This window comes from Canis lupus, chromosome 8, assembly GCF_011100685.1.
Source record: "Canis lupus familiaris isolate Mischka breed German Shepherd chromosome 8, alternate assembly UU_Cfam_GSD_1.0, whole genome shotgun sequence".
NCBI classification, from domain to species: Eukaryota; Metazoa; Chordata; class Mammalia; order Carnivora; family Canidae; genus Canis; species Canis lupus.
The window spans coordinates 42,967,666-42,978,902 of NC_049229.1; the positions used below are offsets into that span (position 1 = coordinate 42,967,666).

At 54.5% G+C, this 11,237-nt stretch overlaps 1 long non-coding RNA gene across 4 annotated transcripts in view; it reads right to left on the reverse strand.

The window, feature by feature from the left end:
* The window catches only part of LOC111097087, a 28,348-nt gene extending 17,372 nt beyond the window's left edge, over positions 1-10,976 (reverse strand). The window contains exons 1-3 of one of the 4 annotated variants that reach the window (XR_005363470.1): positions 10,443-10,976; positions 9,745-9,823; positions 8,087-8,142 (exon numbers count right to left, since the gene is read on the reverse strand). This is a non-coding gene — a long non-coding RNA (uncharacterized LOC111097087). Of the gene's footprint in view, positions 1-8,086; positions 8,143-8,935; positions 9,147-9,744; positions 9,960-10,442 lie in introns of those variants that run through there. The other 3 variants (XR_005363472.1, XR_005363469.1, XR_005363471.1) reach the window with 3 other exon arrangements.
* Positions 10,977-11,237: the final 261 nt, after the last annotated feature.

Sequence of the window (11,237 nt, forward strand, 5' to 3'; positions counted from 1 at the left end):
CTGGGGGGCAGGCACCCAGAGACCTGACCCTTCAGAAACGTCAACACTCAGAGGGGAAGAGGAGAGAAGGTGGTTATTGAGCATTTAGCCATCCCCTCAGCACCCAAGAAGGGTGTCCCACCTGTGGGAACCTCAGCTAAGTGCCTGTGGCCCAACTTACTGCTGCCCAAACCAGATTTGCTTAGGCCCCTTCCTAACATCTAAAGGAGAGCCACATTTGATGGATCCAGTTCATCCAGCAATGGGGAGAAGACATGGCGTACCCTCCTAACCTTCTGTACATTCCACACTTCATCTCCCGCACTGTGGGTCCAGGACACAGCCATTTCTCCAATGACCATTTTTAAGTACCTACTGTGGGTCTGTAGTAGAGTCCCTCCAGTGACATGTCAAGCATACCACAAGGGGGAGGCCTGCCCTGGACTGCACCTTGCGGGGCAGCAGATGAAGTACCATCCCCCGCCCCCAGTCTCGGTCCCTAACCTGTAGCATGAGACCCCTATCCCACCTACACATCACTTGGGCAGCTCCTCTGGCTAGGACAGCTGGGTAAAAGGAGGCCATTCTGGTGTAAGGATGCTCTTGACTTGGTGTCAGTGTGTTTAATGGGAGCAGGAAAGGCATCTTCCCATTAGGCCCATCCTCTTGCACAGTCACTGCCCTCCCCCATTTCCTCATCTGAAAAATGGGGGGCAGGGATGATCCCCAAGGTGTCTGAGTGCAAGCCTGGCTCACCTGCACACTACGGGGGTGATAGATGAGTAAAAGCCCCTGCTCAGTGACCCGCAACTATGCAAAGGAAGGCCTTTGGGGTGTAATAGCCTCAAGGGGAGGGAGGAAAGAGCACCTGAAAAGCAACATGCAGTTTTATTTTTTTTTAATATTTTATTTATTTATTCATGAGAGACACAGAGAGAATGAGAGGCAGAGACATAGGCAGAGGGAGAAGCAGGCTCCATGCAGGGAGCCCAATGTGGGACTCGATCCCAGGTCTCCAGGATCACGAACTGGGCTGAAGGCGGCGCTAAACTACTGAGCCACCCGGGCTGCCCAACATGCAGTTTTAGAGTCAAACTAATCCAGGTCAAATTCTAGCTCTGCTTCCCACTCACTGTGTGATCTCCAGCAAGTGGCTTAACTTCTCTGGGCCTCAGCTTCCTCTTCTGAGAAATGAGGATAATACAGTACCTACCTCACATGGTGGCTCTGAAGATTAATAGTACTAGCTACCATTTACCAAGTGTTTATTCCACGGGAAGCACTGCGCTAAGGGCTTCCTATCAGTTCCATGAGGTCCTTTGTGAAGCACTGGCCCCTGTGGCACAAGGAGGAAGGTTTGATAATGGGAGTCCCGGGATCCCTGGGTGGCGCAGCGGTTTGGCGCCTGCCTTTGGCCCAGGGCACGATCCTGGAGACCCGGGATCGAATCCCACGTCGGGCTCCCGGTGCATGGAGCCTGCTTCTCCCTCTGCCTGTGTCTCTGCCTCTCTCTCTCTCTGTGTGTGACTATCATAAATAAAAAAATAAATTAAAAAAAAAAAAAAAGAATTCTTGCCTTAAAAAAAAAAAAAAAAAAAAGATAATGGGAGTCCCATGGTTCTCATTTCACAATGGCCCCCACTGCTGTGTGCACACATGGCTACATCCAACAGAAGGGGCTTAGCCAGCCCTTGGAACATGGTAAGCACTCAATAAATGGTGACCTTCATGATCAGCCAGAGAAAGGGGACCCTTGTGAAGAGGTCTGGTGGCAAAGAGAAACATGAAGGGGTAAGTGACCCACGTGGTGGTGCGCCCACTTCTCCCTGGGAGGGCCAGCCCCAGCTCTAGTTAGCCAATGCCCATGCTGGGATGTCAGCTCTTACTCACTCTTCCCAGAGAGCAGCTAATTAGCCTCCCCACAGCCAGGAGCTCCCCAGATGAAAGGTGCTTAATACAAATGCAAGGTGTGACCCCCGTATTTATAACCAAGGTTCCCTTGGGTGAGGAAGGCCTGGGGGTGGAGAGACAGGCCAGATCAGGGCCTCGCCCTCTTTATGACAGTGATTCTCAGGGAAGGAAGCTGGGCTGAGGTGGTTGTGAGCCTGAGAAAAAGGCTCCAGGGCGGTGAATGTGGGGCCGCCCAGGTCCTGGGTGTGGGAGGTGCCAGCTGGCTGAGGAGGCAGGAGATGCTCCAGGCCCCAGGCTGCCCTCTAGACCAGGAGCTCTGAGGGTAGGAGACAGCCTACTAGGGTGGGTCACAGTGAGGACTCTGATGCCGGCCTGCTGGGTGGAAATCCCAGCTCTATGGTGGCTGTCCCATGTCCCAGCGCCTCAGCTTCCTTATCTGCAAAGTGGGCATGACAACAACCCGGACCTAGTCATGAACAAAACAGATCACGTATCTACTTCTGTGGAACTTGCATTCTTTTTTTTTTTTTTTTTTTTTTAATTCACAAGAGACACAGAGAGAGGCAGAGACATAGGCAGAGGGAGGATAAGCAGGCTCCATGCAGGGAGCCCTACGTGGGACTTGATCCTGGGACTCCAGGACCACGCCCTGAGCCGAAGGCAGCCGCTCAACTGCTGAGCCACCCAGGCGTCCCTCTTTTCTTTTTTTAAGATTTCATTTATTTCAGAAAGAGAGAGAGAGCATGCGTATGACCAGGGGGAGGGGCAGAGGGAGGAGGAGGAGCAAACTTCCTGCTGAGCAGGACCCTGGGATCAGGACCTGAGCTGAAGGCAGATGCTTAACCGAATGAGCCACCCAGGTGCCTCAGAACTTGCATTCTATGTGGAAGACACATGATAAACAACCAAGAGGTTCCTAATACATTGTCCGACAATGGTGTACACTGTGAAGAAGATGGGAGTTGGGCCACAGTGATGTGACAAGGGTGACATGTCCAATACAGTGGCCACATACTTTCCAAGGCAGGCAGAGGCAGGTATGAGCAGATTGAGAAATGGGCCAGGGTTGAAGGGCCAGCCCAAAGCTGCCCAGCAAATCGGAGGCTGGAGCCTGGGTCTGGAGCATAGGAACCTGGACCACAGCTGGTGAAGTTCCCTTTTCCCTTGGCTGAGGGGATAGGCCTGGCTAGGCCCCCTGCCCTCACCTCCACCTGGGCCTCTGTGTCAGACCCCACAGTCCAGGGCAGAGCAAGGAAGGGAACTGGTAGTATGGCCGCCAGGGTGATGCGGCTTCTGTTCCCAATTGCCAGCATCCAGCCAGGGCTCTCACGCACCCGCTCCCCAGATGCTCCCAACCCCCTAGTGAGGTCAGCAGCAAGCCCATCATTTTTACCAAGGTGACATTTACGCGACAGAAAGTGAGCCGTTTTAAAGTGCACAATTCAGTGGCATTTAGCATGTGCACAACGTTGTGCAACCATGACCTCTCTATCTTGCCATGAATCAGGTTTCCCCCAAAAGGGGACTTGCAGCCGTTAAGCAGTAGCTCCCCATTGCCTGGTCCCCACCAGTCCCTGGAAACCACCAATGTGCTGTCTCTATGGACTTGCCTATTCTGATACTTCATGAGCCCAGACCTTGTGTCTGTCTTCTTTCATTGAGCACATTTTCAAGGTTCATCCATACTTTAGCACGGATTGGTATTCCATTTCTTTTTACGGCAGCATAGTGCTCCATGGTGTGGAAGCACCTCCATTTTACAGACAAGGAAATGGACTCAGGACAAGCAAGCAACACCCAAAGGTCACAGCCAGTAGCCAGTAGCCAAGCAGGATTTGGTCACAGCCGGAGCCCCACGGTGGAGACATGGCATGTGAGCATGCCTGTTCCCCAGGGGGCCCCATCCTGGCACTACAGTCCCAAGAGGAGGGCTCACTGGTGTGGCTAAGGTGACCTCCCAGTCACCCTGCTCCAGGCCAGGCCAGAGGATGGTAGAAGAGGCCACCTCCTCAGGGGAAATTCCAGTTCTTGGCCAACCTCCTGGGGTTCAAGCCATCTGTCTCCACTGGGTATGAAACTGGGTGGTGCCACAGCCCTGGGGCTAGCCTACTGGGCAGGCCAGGTCATGAGCACGGTCCCTGGCCAGCTCCCTGGGCAGAGCTCCCAGGCCCAGCCGGCAAGTGTATGCCTCAATGGACAAGTGTTTCTTAAGCACCCATTCTATGTCAGGTGCCATGTGGGCCCTGCCTTTAAAGCACTCCCTTTCTGAAGAGGGTGCCCAAGCTCCAAATAGGAAGTGGGTGTTAGGACCCAGGAACAGGACAGAGGAAATCCCTGAGCTCACCAAGAAGGCTGCACACATGCCAGGCCTGTCAGCCTCCCACATCAGTACAGGTAGAGAGCACAGGGCAGGTGGTGCCCAGGCCTCTAGAAGACCTGCCTGAGGTGCCCACCTTGGCTCACTCGATGCCTGACAAGACATGGTAGTCACTGTCCCTTTACCCTGTTCTGACCATGTGCCTGCCTAGTGGTCTTTCATTTCATTCAGTCCGTCAGAGCCAGTCACACTATGAGGCAACAAGAAGACTGAGGTTTAAAGAAAAAAAAGCCCTTGTCCTTTAGAAGCTTCAAATTGTGAACGAGGGTGCCTGGGAAGCTTAGTTAAATGTCCAAGTTTTGATTTCAGCTCAGGTCATGATCTCAGGGCCATGAGATGAAGCCCCACACTGGCTTCCATGCTCAACACAGAGTCTGCTTGAGATTATCTCCCTCTCTCTCTGCCCCTCCCCCCACTCACTCGATAAATAAATAAATTAAATAAATAAATAAATAAATAAAATCTTTTAAAAAAACTCAGTGAACTAATCAAACTAAACACACTAATACTGACCACGTTGCCAGGGGCGAGGAGCCCAGAGGCGGGGCCCCAACCCCATGGGCAGCGGCAGCTGAAGTGTGGCTGTGCATCTGCTTGCATGGGTCCCACAGCTGAGCCCATCTTTAGAGTATAACCCCCTAGGCAGGTCCATTCAGTAATGGGCTTTGGGCTCCTTAACCACCACCCCCTCCCCACCACCAGCACCCCCATCCAGGATGCAAAAAGCTTCTCCCAACAAGGAAAGGTGCTCCAGAGATCTGGCTGAGGGGAGAGATAGGCTCTGTCTGAGCACTAACAGGACCCCATCTCACACTCCAGAAGGCAGCTGTAGGTAGGGGTGCTGGGCTGAGTCAAATGGCCAGGGGACACCAGACTGGTATACTGCCATTGCCCACAGCGGCTGCCCCTGATGTCAGAGCACTTCCCAGGTGCCAGGCTCATCTCAGGCTCAGCACATAACAGGAATTTCTCCCCAACTCCCAGGGAGGGGCAGAAGGAGAGAGAGAATCTTAAGCAGAAGCCTGCCTCAGGGCTCCATCTCACAAGCCTAAGATAATGACCTGAGCTGAAATCAAGAGTCAGACAGTTAACCAAATGAACCACCCAGGCGCCCCTCACATGCATTTCTTAAACCACTGAGATTTTACTGGTGACTTGCTCAATGTCACAAGGCTTGTAAAGGATTTACATTCTTGTCTAACCCACTCCAAAGTCCACATCCACAGTTCTACACGTCTCCCCCAGCCAAAGCTAGCGTGCCACACTCCCCCATGTACTGTGCAGCCTCCTGGCCAGGCTGTCTAGGGGCAGGGGCAGGGGTAGGGGTGGGGAGGTGGGGAAGAAATCCCTCAGACAGAGCTTCATTTCAACCATGCTCCTGTCTTCTCCCATCTTCCCACCCTTCCAGCTCAGCCAATTTTTCTGCAGCCAGGAAGCATCTTCTAACCCCAAGGAGCCCCCAGAGCAGCTGAAGGGAAGAGTCCACAACAGGCCTGAGAAGGGAACAGGGTAGGGGCTAAGTCCTGGCCAGGTATAGGCCTCAGACAGGAGGGGAAATGACCCCTCAAGGGATCAGATGCTCTAGGCCTGTCTCCACCCCCCACAGCTGTCATGGAGAACTAGGCAGCAAAAAGGGAAGGAGCAAGCTGGATCTTCCAGGTGTTTGGCTGACCTGACGCAACCCGAGTGCCCCGTGGGCAAGAAGGCAGAGTGAAGGTTGTGTGGGAAGGCAGTGATTATCGCCTTCCATTTCAAGGCTGAAGGAACATAGTCTGGCTGAGAGGCAGGGATGAGATGGGGTAGCCATGGGGAAATAGGCCAAAGGCAAACCCCATGGCCAGGACATGGCCCCTGAGAGGTCCAGTAACCACAGCTCCAGTTCCCAGCCTGTGGTCAAAGCACTTGAATTAATCCTGAAGCTAATTTTCAAACCCACCCTGGGAGGAAGAAGACGCATGGGGTCTCTATTTTATAGATGAGGAGACTGGCACTCAGAAATTTGAGAATGTGCCCCCACAGTCATGTGGCCAGGAAATACTACAACCAGGAGTCACAACTGGTCCCTCTGACCACGGAGGTTCTGCCCTTCACCACTTAGCACTTCCCTGCTGGCTGTTCCTAGCACTGGACTGGCACCTGATGTATTCAGACAGTCACTGGACAAGAGAGGGAGTGGACAAGCAAGTAGACAAGTGGACTAGCACAGGGATGAATGAGAGGACCAGTGCACAAGTGGACAAGTAAACTAGTAAACCTGTAGTTGTATGGTTAATGGCCCAGCTGGAGGGGAAAACAGTAGCTGCTCTGTCACATGGCCTCTGGGAGACAAGAAGGAATGTGGCTTCTGAGAAACTGGGTGGCCCACTACGTGATGGCTCACCATGAATTCCCCCCAGGTCTCCTTCCCTAGACAGCAAGTCTCCAGAATAAGGGGCTCTAGAGGCCCCGGGGCCCCTGCCTGCCGGACACATGCACGTTCGGTGACCAAGTAACAGGTTGGCCTGGTCAATCATCGACTGGCCACTGAGAGCTCTATTGCTTAAGAGGACCCTGGGCCAGGAGGTATCGACCTGCCCACCTCTGCTGGGAGGAAAAGAGGAGCAAGAGATCCATTGGCCCTGCCTGAGGTGGAGGTGGGGGTGGGTGGCCAAGAGGCCTCACTACTGCCCTGTATAGGCAGGTAAGGCCAGGCCAGGATAGCACCCCTGCCCACTGTCCACTGGGCCCTGGGGTCAGTACCCTAGCCTGTTTGCCCAAGGGGGTGGGTTCGAGCTGGCATGGAAGTGGCTTACCAAGGGCTTACTGCCATGGCCGAGGAGAACCAAGGGCCCCTCCTTCTGGGGTAAGTCCCCACTTGGGCTCTGGACTGGAGGTGGGGCAGACTAGATGGTGCCAGGAGTAAGGATAATGTGTCAGAAACTGGGTGATGAGGAAACTGCTGCTCAAATGTGGGGCCGTGTACCTTAGAATTGGAGGGAGGGGCACCTATGGGTCTACGAACTCACCCCCCCCCCCAATACCTTCCATGAAGCACAAAGGGAAAGTAACTGGACCAAGTCAAGGGCTATTCTGTACATTAAAGGGCACACAGAGAGACTCCCCACCCCCACCCCCAGCCAAGTTTCTAGAGGAGACGAAGCAAGTAAAGGGCAGGGGGGAGCCCGAGAATCTCCAGAGAACAACTGCCAGGTACTCCACAACTTTGAGACAGAGGAAGCCAAAGAGGAGACTAGAGTCATGCCTGGTCAGGCACAGGCCTGCCTTGCCATGAGTTGTTATCCCTACCTCCACCAGAGTGTGTGGGGGTATGTGTGGCATGTGGTCCAGAGGGTGTTACCAAAGGGGGTGTGAAGGGTGTATGTGTAGGGGGGTTCACAGCAAGCTGCTCAAGGGCTTGGCTCCCCCCGTGCCCTCGGGCCCTGCATGAACCCCCTGATCCAAGGAAACCTTCCAGGGGAGTAAGACCAACACTGCCCTCCCCGGCTTTCCTGTGCAGGGTCCCGTGGGATAGTTGGCCCCCATCTCCAAATGGGGACCTTCTGGAGATTACACTCCATCCTCAATTGGACACGGAGCAGGTGGCAGTGGGAAGCTGAGTTTGGGGCTGGGGACCTCCCAGTCTCCGCACGGGGGAGGGGGGGAGGGGGGGGAGGAGGGGGGGCCCTCTGGTGGCTCCTTGTGGCACAGGCGCATAGAGCTGCACTCCCCAGATGGGACTCCTGGGAGCACAACCTCAAGGCAGCCTCCTACAGGCTCCTGGAGCATCTTCTAAGCAACCAGCAACTGCCTAAAACCAAAACAGAAGGTGACACAACTTACATCAAAGGGTCACCGTGAGGAGTGCCCAGCATCTGCAGCCCTCTCAGCATACCGTTCTGCAAATAATAACAACACCAAGAGTAAGAGTTGTTTTAATCCTCACAATGACTGGGCTGAGGTAGGTGTTGTTTCCAGTTTCCAGATGCAATAAGGACTTGCCCAAGAGCATACAGAAAGTATCTGGCCGAATGTGGACTAGACCCTACATGTGATAACCAAGCCTGTACTGTTTTAGGTGCTCCACTATAACACTCAGATCTCAGCCAGAGAGGCCACCTCCAGCCAAGGGGTAGCTTTTTCTCTCTAGTCTCCTGCTCCCAAGACACACTGCACTGTTGGAGAAAGGGTCCTTTCTCCTGTCGTGATTACAGGGTCAATGATAAACCTCTGCTTATCTTGTTATACTTTACAAAGGACTTTTACCCATGTTCTCTCATACCCTGCACAGGAAGGCCGGGGAGGGCGGTGTTGGTCTCACTCCCCTGGAAGGTTTCCTTGGATCAGGGCGTTCATGCAGGGACCGAAGGCACAGGGAAGGGAGCCAAGCCCTTGAGCAGCTTGCTGTGCACCCACCCGCACCCTTCACACCCCCCTGTGGTAACACCCTCTGGACCGCATGTCACACCAGCACTTTGAGGGAGGGACTCGCAGCCCCAGAGGAAGAGCAACCCCAAAGCCAGTGGTCCACTCCCACTCTGCTTCCAGCCACACAACCACACCAGCCCCACCTGGAGCCAAACCCAATAGCCAAGATTCCTGTAAAACTCCACTCACAGAAAATATTTGCAAAACATATCTGACAGGGGACCAGTATCCAGGATATAGAAATAACTCATACAACTCAAGTTGTAAAAAGACAAATAACGCCGTTTTTAATTGGGCAAAATATTTAAACAAAAGGTTTCAAAAGAAGACATGCCAATGGGGGATCCCTGGGTGGCTCAGCGGTTTAGCGCCTGCCTTTGGCCCAGGGCGCTGTCCTGGAGTCCCCGGATGCAGTCCAATGTCGGGCTCCCGGCATGGAGCCTGCTTCTCTCTCTGCCTGTGTCTCTGCCTCTCTCTGTGTCATCATGAATAAATAAAATGTTTAAATAAACAAACAAACAAAAAGACGAAGACCTGCGAATGGCCAATAAACATACAAAAAAAAAGACAGCGATCCATTACTAGTCCTTATCAGGAAGCGCAAAATAAAACCAGAGCAAGACACTCTCACACACGCACCAAAATGGTCAAAAACTAAAAAACCTGACAAGACCAAATGCTAATGTGACTGTTCGGTCACACTTTGTTGCTGAAAGTATAAAATGGTACAACCGCTCTGGAAAAGATCTAACGGGGGCAGCCCGGGTGGCTCTGCCTTTTAGCACCGCCTTCCGCCCAGGGTGTGACCCTGGAGACCTAGGTCGAGCCCCACACCTCGAGGCCCACGTCGGGCTCCCCGTGGGGAACCTGCTTCTCCCTCTGCCTATGTCTCTGCCTCTCTCTGTGTGTCTCTCGTGAATAAATAAGTAAAACCTTAAAAAAAAAAAAAAAAAAAGATCTAGCGGCTTCTTTTAAAGCTAAGCACACACCTCCCCTAGGACCTAGCAAGTCCACCTCCTACGTACGTTATCTGCCCAAGAGACCCGAGGGCCTATGTTCACAAGAAGACTCACACGGGAATGCCTCTGGCAGCCTTACTCCTCAGGAGCCCCAGTCAGAGGCAACCTAGCGGATACTCAGGCCAGCGAGCAGCTGCAACAGAACACAACTCCATGAGGAAAAGGGACGTGTCTCAGGTACACACGACGCCGAGCGTGTTACCGCCGTTAGCCTGACGGAAACAAGTATTGCCAGGAGACCGGCCGCGCCGTTCTGTTTCTATGCGGTTCTGAAGTGGGAAGAGAGGGGCACGTGGGGGGCCCAGTGGTTGGCCACGTGCCTCCCGCTCGCTCGGGTCGTGATCGCGGGGTCCTGGGAGCCGGTCTCGGATGGGCCTCCGCGCGGGGAGCCTGCTTCTCCCTCGGCCTGTGTCTGCCTCTCTCTCTCTCTCTGCGTCTCTCGTGAATAAATAAAATCTTTCAAATAAAGCTGGCAAAACCAGGGGCAGCCCGGGGGCTCAGCGGTTTGGCGCCGCCCTCAACCCAGGGCGTGACCCTGGAGTCCCGGGATCCAGTCCCACGTCGGGCTCCCTGCACGGAGCCTGCTTCTCCCTCTGCCTGTGTCTCTGCCTCTCTCTCTGTGTCTCTCAAGAATAAATGAATAAAATCTTAAAAAAAAAAAAAAAAAAAACTGGCAAAACTAGCCTTGGCGGGAAAGAAATCCGAATGAGGCTGCCTCCGAGGGGCCGGGGCCCAGGCACGGGGGAACTTACCGGCTGCTGGTAACGTCCGAGATCTTGGTCGGAGTCTGGTTTCATCGGAAGACGCGTTTGTCGGAACTCACAGGGGCAGCAGGTACGTGCATCTCACGGCGTCGGAGTCTCGCCTCCCAGGGCGGGGAACCGGAAACAGACGCCGAGCCCAAAGCGCCGCGTGCACGTGGAGGTACGCAAGGGGCCGCGTGCTGATGGGCCCCAGCCCGGCTCTCTGCCTGCCCCTGAGTCGCGGCGCGACGCCGCCCCGCGGCCGCCAACGTGCAAACAGAGCGTCCGCACACGGCCTGACGCACGGAACATTCTGAGTCAGAGGGCCTGGGCTGGGGCCCAAGCGTGTGCGTGTCTGACGAGCTCCAGGTGCCGCCGCCGCTCCTCGGGCTACGCCTGCAGGAGCGGACGAGGACGCAGGCCAGGCCCTTCGGAGGAAGGGAACTCGCGTGTGGCGGGCCCACAAAATGGCGGCTGCCGCACGGCGCGGAGCCCGTCACAAACCTAAACGACGTCAGAACGTCAGGACGCCAGAACAGGAAGTGCGTCACTATGAGGAACCCGAACGTTAACCAATCACAGTCCTCCCCCCGGGCGCCCCCTTACCTGACCCTGGCGGTAGGACGCGCTAGCCACTTAAGGGAATCAGCCCCCTCCCCGCCAATCACGCCCTGTTTCCGCGAAAAACTCTTGCCCCAAATCCCAGGGAAAGCCTGCCCCGCGCTTGGGAGGCGCTATACTCCCCCCGCACCCCCAGGGACGGTTTTTCCTCAAAAGACACCGAACTCATTGCTAAATTGCTCT